The following is a 14,474-nucleotide window of genomic DNA, read 5'->3' on the forward strand; positions in this document are numbered from 1 at the left end:
TTTCTTGCAGGGATGTAATCAACTCCTCAGCATAATGCTCATTATCCAGAGGAACATCTATCAGTTTAGCCTTCATATCATCAGGCAAAGGCTGAAGTCTGAGCCAGGAATATCTCCTCAAACAGATTCAAAAGCGCAGGCCTAGATGAAGTATCAGCTGCATCATAGCTGCATTTAATGGAATGGTGAGCTACTTGGGAGGTTGTCCTTAGCAAGGCAAGAGCAAAACCCTTCCCCTCAGAATCAGGGAGATCTGAAAAAGCTTGATGGGCTTGAGAGATAAGAATGAAATGTATCTAGTCATATGTGCCTGATAGTTAACAGCTCTAAAGGCCAGGACAGCAGAAGTATACACCTTCTTACACAGTCTCTCCATGGTAGTTCACAGCTGTAAAGGCCAGGGTGGCAGAAGTAAACACCTTCTAACCCAGCCTTTCCATGGTTCTGCTGTCCTTATCAGATGGAAGCAACTTAGTGGAAGGCAACAATTTGGAAGGCTTGTCAGAAGCAACTGACACTTCAGATGGGTCATCAGGGGGATACTTAAAAAGAAACTTGCAGTCCTCAGGCACTTTATAAAACCTATCAGGGTTTTTTTGGGAGAAGGGGGTTGGGAATCAGGAGCCGAAGAAGCAGTGGAAAAAGCATCCTGCAGGACAGCAAGAACAGGAGGTATAGCAGAGGGTCTAAAAGATACCATTTGTGGAAGCTCATAGTACCTCTTTGAATATTAAAAACTTGAGCACAGTCCCATTCAAAAAATTCCATCACTCTGGAGAAAGTGGCACAAACAAAATCTCCTCAAAAGGAGACTCAGGACTGATAGAGTCTTCTTCCCCAGAACCATAGTCAAGTGGTGAAGGAATCTGGGAGGGATTAATAAGGGACTCTTCAACAGAATCAGCAGCATCCTCATCAGAAGAATCCTGCTCCCTAGGTCTCTTAAGAGGGGTAGAAGACCAGGGAGGAGCAGGAATAGAAACTCCCTAAGGAAGGTTAAGAGCCATAATTGCATTAAACAGGCCTTGACTGAAATGCTGACATTCACTCTGAGTATCTTTCTGAGCAGGAGAAATATGTCCTGCATCTTTTTAAGTGGGACATCAGCTGTGAAATATTTTGGAGGCTCTGACCACTGACACCACTCAATAATGATAGTCATAACCTCTTCCCTCACTAAAATTTGAGGAACACCCCTAAGCCTTTCAAGTAATAACCAGCCACTGTTCCCCCTGTACATCCAAAGTGAACGTCTGCAAAACCTCCATGGATGTGCTTGTGGTCAGATCCATGCCAGCCTCCAAAGTGGTCACGGCAGAAGAATCTGAGAAATAAACTGGACTATCCTCCAGGTTTACACCTGCCTCAAGAGAAATGTCTGGAGGAGGTGGTACAGCCAAAGAATCAGACCGAGCTTTCTTGGCCTTCTTCTTCATGGACGACTGATCCTCAGGCCGGAAAGATCCTTCCATGGCATCCTTAGCCAACAGTTTAAGTCATTGGTTCTCTAAGTAAATCATAAGAGAAGAAAGCCCACTCTGCAACCTCTTGGGGATGAAAGCTTGACAAATCTCACAAGACATATGGTCATAGGAAGCACCTAAACAGAACAAACACTGGTCATGACGATCTTTATGGGGAATCTGTCTCCTGCAGTGGCATTTCCCCTTTCTGCATGACATGAAACCCAACAACCAGAAACAAGGCAAAACTAAGATAATAAAATAAAAAAAAAATAACGGGCCACTAATCTGAAAGTAGTACAGACCAGCAGATGAATGAGCATTCAGACCACTGAACAAAGATGGTATTCAGACTGGAGGCAAAGAAGTTCCTTGGATGATATGTCCAGACCCCACCTTTATGCTCAATGCCATGTGCGAGAAGTATATTTGTGACATACTGTGCACCTGTTTCCACATAAAGGCATTTGTATACTGGCCAGAAGTTGGGCTGACCTTGGCAAGGGATCCCTATTGCAAAGAATACCACAACAGTGATACAGAAGGACATCCAAAGCTTCTTTTGTGTCCGGCTGTTATGGACTGCAGTTACATTTTTGATAGCAGAACTGCAAATCTAATCAAAGGTGAGTACAACTCACAAGTGACTGCAGCAAAAAAGAACCAAGTGTTATTTCTGCTGATGGACATGCAGTAGCAAGGTTATGTTAAAACAGCAGCAAGAAACCCATGTGGTCAGCAAGTAACCACATATCTTCACATAAATCTCTTGCTCAGTTGGTGACTCATAGTTTCAGATGCACAATACTTCATGAGAAGAGGGGGAGGTAGAAGCCAGATTAGCATGGTCATGGATAAATTGTACAGGATATATAAAAACATATTCATCTTGGTTAGCCATAGCAGTTGGGTCAGTAGTAAGTCAGACAATCACAGAAGTTTGTAAACTCTGTGCCATTGGTAAGATTCCCCAGGGTGTCTGCACATGTAGGTGTACATATATATAAAACACATTCTCAGTCACTAACTGTTTCACTGACCAGTGTATGATTCACTATAGTGCCCTTGCACTTGTCACATTTTTGTTTTGTTTTCCTATTTTCTGATACCCCAGTCTGACTGTCACACAGCTGTTTCTTATGTATGCTAACTCTGAGAGTTCTGTACCTCAGAATAACAGAATAATCTGAGATACTACAACTTCAGACTTAGTATTGCCCGAGACTTGCACTTTTATTTCAACAAATCTGAGGACTGAAATTATGGGTGAAAGACATCCAAAAAAAACTATTGACTAAAAAGGGTAGGTGACCCTCATACTATGGGAAAAAGCTCACCACAATCATAGGTGGTTACTAGGCATACAGTCCAGAAGACCACTGAAGAGCCTTTCCCAGTTTCCCAGTCTACTTTTCTGATTAAGCAACTTGCTCAGGTTTAGACAGTAGGTAACTGGAGACTGATGGAATCAAACTCTGGACTACAGAATGCAGCTGATTAGCCTTAATCCTCTGTGCTAGCAACCAGTCTCAGGCCCATCATAATGTAGACTTGGTGCTTTTTCTGCATGCAAGTGCTTGCGTGTGTGTATGAGCTGGATTTTCCTTCTCCTTAGTGTGCAATGCCTCAACAAGCATATTTAAACACTCACTTACACGTATCTCAAGCAGTCTGCCATTTGAAGTGCCATTATGTGTGTCTCTCTCTGTCTGTGGTCTTTAACAGGTAAGAATACAACAGAAGACAACTGCCTTTCCCTCCACCCCAACTGGCCATCCAGTTTTCCAGCTCATAAGCCAGTGTTGAGTCACTGTCGGCATAGGTTGACACTTTGTCTACACCAGTGAACTGGCATACAGTATGTTTAGACTTAAAGCAGCCGATGCTCGAAATCAAGCAATGGTGAAAATACGAAGAAACCTGAAGGCTTTTTTGTAAAAAAAATTGTTTTGTCAAACATTAATATTAAGTTACAAGAGCATTAAATAGAATAGAAAACAATGCAAGCAATGAATGCATTATCAAGTAACAACTATACACATTTTTTACAATGTGACAAAAAGTATGAATATTTTGCATTAGCAGAAACCCACATGTGAATTGAACTAGATATAGTAAAACATCAGTCAGACGTGATTATTTATTTATTTTTTATTTATTTATTTTCAGTTTGATTACTGGGGAAGTCCACTGGGTCAGAATGTGCCCATTTTCAGTGGAGGCCCGGGGAGAAAAGCTCCAGTAAGCAATAAGAATTTCAAAAGGTTACTTAATACAGAGGTCAAAATACTTGTATAAATTCATGCAGCCAGGTACAGCAAGTGTATAAATTGTCGTTATAATGCAATTTAGACAAAGGTAGCACAATTTGTAGGTGTTTACAATCACGGCAGTAAGCTTCACTTGTCTTAACAGTAAGTATCTGTGGATGACTTGATATTTACAATATTCACATGCTTGGAGTGAAAAGAGAGAACTTGCTTAATCTGAGGAAGTTAGCATAGGTATATTCTAAGAGAATAGTAAAGAGGTTATAGTACAGTGTGGATTAGGAGTACAGATGGCTCAAAGGGGAAGTTTATATTAATTTATGTGGGGTGAAAGCAGGAACATTTACGTTTGGTAGATAGGTATGAGAAAAGTTGGGTCTTGAAGGATTTAGAATTAGGTATGATACTAAGTGAAGGAGGGAGACAGTTCCATTTTTTGCCTACAGTGAAAGAGAGAAGGAGTTGGCCAGCAGGACGTTTGGGTTTGTGGATAGAGATTAATTTTTGGTGTTCAGATCTGAGAGATCTGGTAGGGATGTAAGGGGAAGGGTGTTTGTTAAGGCTGGGCATTTATCTGGATAGTATATTAATTTGTGAGCGGTGGTTAGTTGGAGGTAGTCTAGGTGGTTAGAGAGTTGCAGCCAGTTTAGAGATTGTAGGGTAAGGCAATGGTGAGTAGAGGTTTTGGATTTGGTAGAGAATTTGGAGATTTTATTATAGCAAATTTCAAGTTTAGTGGTATTGGAAGAAGACAGGTTAGTTAGAAGAGGGGCTCCATATAATAAAGAAGGTAGGAGGTAGGTAGTGGCAATGGTATGTTTGGCAGAGTAAGACAGAAAGTGGTTATTTCTATAGAGCATACCTAGTTTTTGGTGGGTTTTCTTTATGTTTTGTTGGATGTGGATATCAAATTTAAGGTATTCGTCTATAGTAATGCCAAGGAGTTTTGCAGAAGGGACCACTTCTATGGCAGTGTTGCTTAGGCTTAGGACTTTGAAAGCATTTTTGTCGAAAGAGAATGCTTTGGTGGGAGGAAAGAGAAGTATTTTGGATTTATTAGAGTTGAGAGAGAGATGGCTGTGGTGCATCCAATTCTCGGTAGTAGTAAAAGCTATTTGAGTTTTAGTCAGGAGTTCAGGTAGGTTAGCGGTGGCACAGACTAAGGTAGTGTCATCAGCGTATTGGATAACTGTTGTCTCAGGGATAACTTTGTGAAGGTTATTAATGAAGATATTAAAAAGCATGGGTCCGAGGATGGACCCCTGGGGAGCACCAGTGGGAGTTGGCAGGAAGGAAGAGGTAGAGTTCTTCCATCTGACAGCTTGAGGTCTGTCTGATAGGTAGCTGGAGAACCAGGATAGGGTATCAGGGGAGAGATGAAGGTTGGAGAGATGGAAGAGAAGGTGCTTGTGAGAGATGGTATCAAAGGCTTTAGAAAGATCTAGTAGTACTGTGGATACTAGTAATCCAGAATCATTGGCTCGATTTACTGTATCTAAGAAGGATAGTAAGGCGGAAATGGTACTGTGACCAGGGTGGAAGCCATGTTGGGTGGGAGTTATGAGGTGATTCTGAGTTAGAAAAGGCATAAGTTGATGATAGACACATTTTTCCAATATTTTTGATATTGGTGAGAGTAGAGCAATTGGGCAGAAATTGGAGATATTGGTGTTTTTGCCTCTTTTGTGAAGAGGTAAATGAAGGCAGATCGCCAGAGTTTGGGTACATAAGACTCTTTTAATGATCTGTTAATTAGGATACTGATAGGGAGAGCAATACCTTCAGCAGCAGATTTGAGGAAGGAGGAGGGTATGTTGTCTGGGGCATTTGAGCAAGGCTTTAGTTTTGATAGGAGTCTTTTTATGAAAGAAGTTGGAATGGGTTTGAGCTGGAAATTAAGAGGATAGCTATTGGGGTTGACGGGAGTAGAGGAAGGAGAGTTGGATGGGTTATTGTCAGGGAAAGATTTGGTTAGATTAGCTATGGATTCTGTAAAAAATGTGTTGAAGTGAGAGCTTAGTTCTGAGTCAGTTAAGCTTGGGTCAGGGCAGGGATTATTCTTGGATCCTGGATGGAGTAGGGAATTAATAGATTTCCAGAACTGTTTTGGGTTCTTGTTATTGTTAAATTGAAGTTTATTATAGTAGTTCTTTTTGTCTAAGGTGATTAGTTTTTTTACTTGGTTGCGGAGTTGGGTGTATTGAAGCAAGGTAGAAGGCATCTTATTTTTCTGGTAGAGCTTCCAGGATTTGTCCCTGCAAAGCATGATATGTTTAGTTTCTTTGGATAGCCAAGGAGCGGAATTAGTCTTGATTCATTGTTAGGAAGATAGAGTTAAAATGTTCAACTGCATTGTCAAGGGGTAGAGTATTTAGGATTTGCCAGTTGATATGTTTAAAGGTGTTAGAGAAATTTATGGGGTTGAAGTTGCTAAAATTACATGTGTGGATGTAGTGGTGTTGATGTTTAGTGGTGTTGGTTGAGCGATGTATGAAAGCAGGGAGATGGTCACTAAAGGTGTCTGGGATAGTACCAGAGAGAGTTATTTTATTTGGATGGGAGACTAGGACCTAGTCGATGATGGATCAAGGAGGGTGGTGTTTGTTAGGGCGAGTGGTTGTATGAATTACTTGGGTGAAATTGTAGAGGTTGATAAATAAGGAGGGGGACGGTGAGTTTACTTTATTCCAATCAATGTTAATATCGCCTAGAATGTAGGTTTCGAATTTTATTTCAGTTGAGGCCCAGTTAAGTATATTTTCAAGGGTAGAGATGTTGTCGCCAGGGGAAATATATAGGGAGATAATGCAGATATTTTTATGTTTATTTAGTTGTAGGAGACTAGCGGTTAGTTCAGTATTTTTGAATTGTGGAATTGGAGTTTGTAGAGGGATTAATGAAAGAAGGTTGGAGTAGATTAGAGCAGAGCCTCCACCTTTTCTGTTTAAACGGTCACTTCTATGGATTTGGAATCCAGGAGGTAGGATTTCAGAGTCATCAATATGTGGTTTTAGCCAGGTTTCAGAGATGGCTAAGATGTCAGGTTGGTTGTGGCAAATCCAAGCTTGTATTTAGTGTATTTTATTATTAAGGCTTTGGGCATTTATGGTAAAAAACTTAAGGGTGTTAGGGGAGGAAGTAGAAGAAGGAGAGGGAGGGGGGAGAAAGGGTGTGTATGATGGAAGAAGTAGGGGTGGGGGGAGGGAGTTGTTAGTTATGTGCCAAGGGCCTGGGTTAGGGTTGATATCTCCAGATAAGGCTAGGTCATTATTGGGAATGACCTTGGACTACAGACCTTGGACTACTAACAAAGCAATGCATTTAAAAATACATCCAAAGCAATGAGATTACAGCAAACATATCATGATATTGATTGGAACCTAAACATAAGTTATATATCAGAAAACATGCTTATTGATGTATATAGTGAATTAACATTTTCCATGGATTTTGTCAATCTAAGAATTTTTTTTTTAACATGAATGATAACATGCAAGTTGTGAGATATTTCAGAACCATGGTTCCAAAGCCAGTACAGGACACATCTTTTAAACTGAACCATTAAGAGGTAACATAAAATTTTACTAAAATGAATAACTCTGGTAATAGGTTTATAGGCTCAAAGAAGGTTACTAGGCTAATGGCCCTAGAGCCTTTACGAGCCTAGCCATATTTGTCTTGAGTTGGAACAATTGTCGGTGGTTAGGTGAGTGTAGTTCACAGAGATAAGGTTCTATGGTAGTTAATACTGGCTTCTTCTTTCCAGGAAGTACATGGGCACCAGCCCAGGGGTGAATTTGCAGTCACCCATCCATTGATCTAGGTTGTGTTTGAAGAGGGTCAGGCAGGGGCTTTATTTCATGTGAATTGGAAACTTGTTCCAGAGAAGTAGCAGTCTCTGAGAGATATATGTATCTCTCCAGCATGACCTGTTCATGTCAGAGGCTAGGTTAAGATTTCTGAAGTGAATGACCCTCGTGCAGTTTGATTTACAAATGTGTAGCATTTCTATCAGGGCCAGGTCAGAGACTGCCTGTAAGCCAGGCACAGGTCACCCCTTAGTAAACTGTAGGAGACAGACTAAAGTGACAGGGCTTTCTGTCTTTCCATGTAAGACTTGTAATCTGTACCCTGTAATTTCATGGTGAGAAACCTCTATGGTCTCTCCAGTTGCTATAGCTATCTGGTGAGGTACATGCAAAAGGGAGTTGTTGTATCTTTCGGCTTTTCCCAGTTAGGGGTCACCACAGTGGAACTCCGGTCTGCTAATGATTGGCAGTAGATTTTTACGTACTGAGTTGCCAGCCCTGATGCACAACCTTCAACGAAGGTATGCCCATTCACGCATGTCTCCACACAGAAGATGCTTTAGCTGAGAATCGAACAGGACAACATCTTACTGTGAGGCAACAATGCTACCGCAGCACCTACATGCAAAAGGGAGTATTGTACTCAATTATTGGTCCCATTAGGGCTGAGTATAATGGAATTATAACCTCCTTAGATCTAGATGTGAAGCCTTTACTTATAAAATGACCCATATAGAAGGATTTCTTTACTACTGTGGATACTTGGTGGTCAAAGTTCAGGTTGCTATCAACTGGAGTACCCAACTCATGTACCATTGGGTCTGCAGTTAGGGGGGTGTTGTCTATAATGCAACTATCAGGGATTTCAGCTCTCCCCAAGGGAATAATAATGCTTTTTTTTTTGCATTTAGCTTTAATCCGTGGCTTTGGCACCAATCATTTCCTGTGTTACCACTTTCTGCAGTATATTACCATCACTAGGGAACAAAATAATTGCTCCTAATTTACAGTTGTCACCGAACTTGGTAGCCACAGGTCATCCAAGTTTGCCTGGACTCCTGAGAAATAAATTCCAAACAGTAGGGGGCCAAGCACAAAAACCTGTGTTATGCCACTGGTGACTGGTCTTTTGCTAGAGGTGAAGTCACCCACTTTGACAGCATTTGCCCTGTTCGTGAGCCAGCTGGCAACCCATCTGGTAATGTAGGGGTTAAGTATTTTGTTTTCTCATGAGATTATTAGACTGGTTCATAAGTTCATAGGTGTTTACTAGGCTAACAACCGCAAGGCCCTTTCTAAGCCTAGCCATGCATCCCAAATCTCTGACAAGTTCTGATACCCTTGGTAAGTGTAAGCATGGGCCTAGGAGATGAACCATGTACAGGTTATCTGTGTCCATTAGAGACATAGGTGCCAAATCATGGATGAATTTCTGGTTTCCCATCCAGTTGTCTAAGTTGTACTTGAATTTGGTTAGATTAATAAGTTTTAGTACATTATATTTCTTTTTGTAATACTTTGAATTTTTTGATTTTAAATCTTAGTTTATACTCACCACTATCCTTTCATTAAGTGTGCTGTCTCTTAATAAATTTTTTTTATTGTGGGCTATACTGTTTGATCTGATGAAGCTTGGCTTCAACAGGCAAAAGCATTATTCACTTTCTTATTTTTGTTTTCTGTATTTATTAATGTTATTTATTTTTTACTTTTCATTATTTGTTTTTATTACTTTTCAATTTCTTTTCCCTGTCAATGAAACTGGTAAAAGGATATTTTTTTTAATCATAGGAATTTTCTGATCGAGCAAGTCAAACAGGTGAAACATGTAAGCTTGTTTCTCATCACAGATAAAATGTAAACTTGGTTGTCATCATTTATAAAAACAGGCCCTATGAATAGAAAACTCTTAAATAATCTCAATGTTGGGCCACACATAAATTTAGCCCTTAATGAGATACTTTTCTAACAAGGAAGTTACACTAATCTGATTCTGTATATTGTTCAAACTTGAAATGTATGCTTTACTAAAACCTTGTGACTGTAAGTGCATAGTTTAAAACTTTAATTGTGATGTACTGTGGCCTCGACGTTGATAATTTAAGATTTTTTTTCCTACTGGCTATCTAAAACTGTTCTATAGGCTGTAATCCAGACATCTATCCCCTGCCACTGTAACAGGATAGTTTAAGATTGTTTCTTATTGGTCACCCATAGCTATTATTCAAGTCAAGCTGCACTCACTCTAAGCACCTATTCCCTGCGAAAGAACCAATCCCAAACGATCACATCAGGCCATGTATCACCCACCAGAATGTACATATACAGTGAGCCACTGTCGCTTGTTTTAGTGTGTTTGATCTGATGAAGAATGTTTCTAGATGAATGCACAAATCCTTCATTATGAGGAAATCTCTAAGCCTGTTTCTCTACTTTTAAATAAGTAAAAAGGTCACACAAACCAATTAGTGAAAAACTCCATGAAAACTCTAGCCAAGATAGACATTTGACTGTGTGATACCTTAAACCTCCTGTAGTAGAGGGCCATGGGATATATGCAAATGCCCCTTAAGGAAATCAAGTGTTTCAGCTATATGACTTCTGAATCTCCATGACATTTCATCTTTTCTTTTTATGTATTTGTGGAAATATTGAGGAAAATAAAGTGAAACCCCTACTAGCTGTGGACATGGACTTTTGGCCTTCTCATGACTTCATCAGCACAGCATAAGTGGACTGCTTGGTTATACTTTTGAAACATAGGGTCTTTAAATCCAGCTGATGTCCATAACCATTAAGATATCTGCAAAATATCCCAACTAACATCCACACCAAAGAGGAAAAAGGTCACACAGAGATACCAATTTGTAAAAAACTACAAGAAAAACCTAGCTAAACTAGAGATTTCACTGTGTGATACCGTAAACCTCCTGTAATAGGGGCTCTTGGGATATCCAGCAAATGATATAAATCTCTTTACTTCTGATTTCCAAACAAGCAACAATGCCCATTTTAACAGCACTGTTAAGAGTGATGAGATTCTTCCAAGTGTATAGAATTCCACAAAGTTTTAGAAAACAATTAGTTTTGTAGTTAGCATAGTTTTTATGCAGTCAGAATACTAAAGTACTTTACAGAGTCTCAAATACCATTAACACAGAACTGTGTTTATCTTCTTTCCTGACAGATTTTCTGCATCTGACTAATAAAGTAAACTTGCAGGAACTGTGGCATAGCACAACATATAAAGTCATGGGAAAACAGCAGCACAGACCTGAATGAAAGAAGGTAGAACAGAAAATATACATTTGTGTTCACAAAATGTCTTTCATGGTACAAGATATGCCAAATTCTTTTTCTACTCAGCAAGGCAAACTGGACAATGAATCTGCTTTATAAGGTTAGGCATTAGAGGAAACACTTCACTTTTATAATCTGCATAACTTTATTCTCATTAATACATTTCATTTCTTGCATCTTAACTTGGTTTAAAATGTTAATAAGTACATGTGTCTGTAAAGGCTAGGAATGTTTCCTTTTACACAGCAAGTTTTTTTGAGTATGCCATTTCACATGCATTTCACAAACCTTACCTAGAGAAAGTATAATTGCGTAAAAATCTTACCATAGCAGTAGACGTCCTTCTCTTCACTGTTGCAGTGTTCTTTAAAATAGGGATCCCCTGCCAAGGACAGCCCAATGTTCAGCCCGTATACAAAAGCCTTTAGGTCGCAATGGGCACGCCATACATGACACGTATGCTCCTTGCACATGGGGTAGGGCATAAAGGTGATTCCAGACATACTATCATCAGAACTGAAAAGCCCCAGTAGGAATGACATTACAAGGATACTATTAGGTAACAAACACATCCAGAAGGAAAAATGACCGAGGGAAGATGGAGGGAGTGAACACTGCAACAGTGAAGAGAAGGACATCTGCCGTTATGGTCAGATCTTACACTGTACTATATCCCTTCGTATCACTTTTGCAACAGCTCAGGAATAAGAATGGGAGTTGGAAGGGCCAGCACGGGCCCTAGGAAGCAGTGGAGAATGGCCCTGGCAAAACCAGCTGTGGCCCTCGAAATCATATCCAACTTGTAGTGCTTGATAAAAGTATGCACAAACATCAATGTAGCTGCCTTAAGAATAGCATCACTATCCAAACTCTTGAAAAAACACCAGAAGAAGCCACAGACTGAGTAGAATGAGCCTTAACAGAAGAAGGAAGGCTTACCCGTGAGAAAAATAGCAAAAGGAAATGGCTTTAGATATCCAAGAAGAAAGGGTTTGCTTGGAAACAGCCAAACCTAAAGACCCAGGATGAAAAGAAACAAAAGCTGTTCAGATTAATGAAAAGCTTTTGTCTTATTGAAATAATATCTGAGTTGTTGGTACAAATCCAAGGTGTGCAAAACCTTCTCTCTCGCAGACTGCAGAGAAGCAACTGCCTCATATACACAGACAACCCTCTACTGTTACCTCCCAGCACTCAGACTTGTGTGAGATGCACTTATATCACCAAACTGGAAGCTATGCACTCTCCAGCCAAGACCGGACTAGCTAGTCAAGAGGAGGAGGTCAACACCACACCACATGGAACACATAGCCCTCCAGAACATGCACTATCACAGCTCTCACATAAAAACACAAACCACACACCCACCTTTGCGGAGGCTCTCAATAGAAATTTACCCAAACAGCAGAGACCTCCAAGACAGAAACACACTCGACCACCACAACACAGCACAAACCACGGGGCACATAGCTCACCTCCACAGTGTGCCCCTCAACCTAACCCCTAAGGATAAACACCTTACCCAATACACTAATCGTAGGTGACTCAATAGTGAGGCACACAGATGTCCCACTCACTAGGCTAAATAAGGAGAAGGTAACAGTCAGCTGTCTATCAGGTGCCAAATCCGACACATAACACATACACTCAGATCACTCCTCAACAAGTACAAGTATGACTCTGTCATTGTCCATGTGAGTGTGAATGACCTGAGATGCACTCTCTGGACTACATGAAAAGAGATATGGTGGAATTCTTTAATTATGTGGCCTAGGCAGGTATGACACTAGCCCTGAGCAGTATCCTACCATCACCCAGAACTATACTGCAGTAAAAACAAAAAATGATTGACTTCAACAATTGACTAAGTTTCTGGTGTCAATCTAAGGGGAACCAGTATCTGTCTGCTTGGGATGACATGATTGACAAACCTCGATGCTTTGCCAGAGATGGCCTGCATCTTTCACCCTTGGGTTTCCGGGTACTGGCTAAGGCTCTTGCCACCCCTATAGTGCCTTTTTCAGGTGGTGTTCCAAAGACCAAATTACCACCATAACAGCTATAAATAAATGCAGTCTGAGGGTCATGCTGCTCAATGCTAGAAGTCTAAATCTCAAGATGTACTCACTCAAAGCACTCCTCAAAATAGAGAACATCGTATTTGTGTTGTAACGGAAACCTGGTTTAAAGTGGTAGAAAGCACCCCTTGCACTACCAGACTATAACTTATTCCACACCTTTGGCTTCAAAACATGAAATGAAGCTCCAAAAGATAGTGGTGTCTCCATATTCATAAAGGATATGCACACCTCCAGACTAGTAGCCTAGCATAACGCATCTGAGATACTTCAGTTACAACTAACATTGGGTAAGATGGCGATCCAGGTCATAGCCTACTATGGGTCCCCAACCATGTCCCTAGACTCTCACTCCACATTCCTAAGCACCCTGGAATCTATCAAGGTCCAACCCAACACTCTTTTACTAAGAGACTTCAACTACCTCTCCATCATCTGGGAAAACTACTCAAGCACCAAAACACTGGCCCAATGCTTCTTGGAATTCATCAGTTCCAATGCCCTGGACCAGGTCATTCTGACTTCCACTAGAGAAAGCAACATCCTTGACCTCATTATTACTAACATGGGAGATTGTTGCGCTACTCCAACAGTCATTCCCTCCCTGGTCAGATCCTACCATAAACTAATCACCATGGAATTCCACATCACACCCACACCCCACACCCCCGCAAGGGTAACCACCATGAAAAATGTCTCCAAAGCTGACTATGGACTCCTAAAAACAGAGGTGGTTAACTTCACGGCGCTCATGCCAATGGAAAATAGCTGCATGACTGCCGAATCATACACCAATGCACTGTACGAACAAGTACACAAATGCATGGAACTAGCCATACTGAACAGAACCAAGTTGCTCTCCTCCAAAAAAAGGAAGCCAATCTGGTGGTCCCCTGCCATTAATAAACTCTACAACAGAAGGAAGAAACTGTTGTAGATAAAGGTGAAGTCCCAAGTCTGAAAAACTCCCTTATTAGCCTCAACAAAAAGTTGAGATCTCTCATCAAATCCTCTAAAGCCAGCTATGAAGGCAGAATTGTGGCAGACACTAAAAACAATCACAAAGCCTTCTATTGCTATATCAAGAACCTCCATGGCAATACCCAGATTTGCTCTGAGATACTGCATCATGGTACCTCCTATACCTAGCCAACAGATATTGCCAACATACTGGCCGACAGATTCAGTGCCAACTTTACCCCTTTCACTCCCGTAAAGGACCAGTCACAATACCGGAAGAATGCCAGGCACCCAGCATTACTGCAGCACAGGTTAAAGCTGTATTGCTCAAGGCCAAGAATACAGTTTCCATGGGACACAATAATATCCCTGTCTGTGTTCTACATGAACTACAAAGTGAACTGGCACCACATCTGTATGCCCTGCTCAGTCACAGCCTCACCTCAGGCTTTGTCCCTACCAAATGGCGCACTGCTACAATCATCCCTCTCCCATAAAGGTGGTTGCGACTACAGACCCTGGGAATTATCGCCCCATGAGCCTGATGACTCTGATATGTAAAGCTATGGAGTGCATCATCCTGGACCTGATTAA

This window comes from Protopterus annectens, chromosome 8.part0, assembly GCF_019279795.1.
Source record: "Protopterus annectens isolate FY-2018-M chromosome 8.part0, PAN1.0, whole genome shotgun sequence".
Classification (NCBI taxonomy): domain Eukaryota; kingdom Metazoa; phylum Chordata; order Ceratodontiformes; family Protopteridae; genus Protopterus; species Protopterus annectens.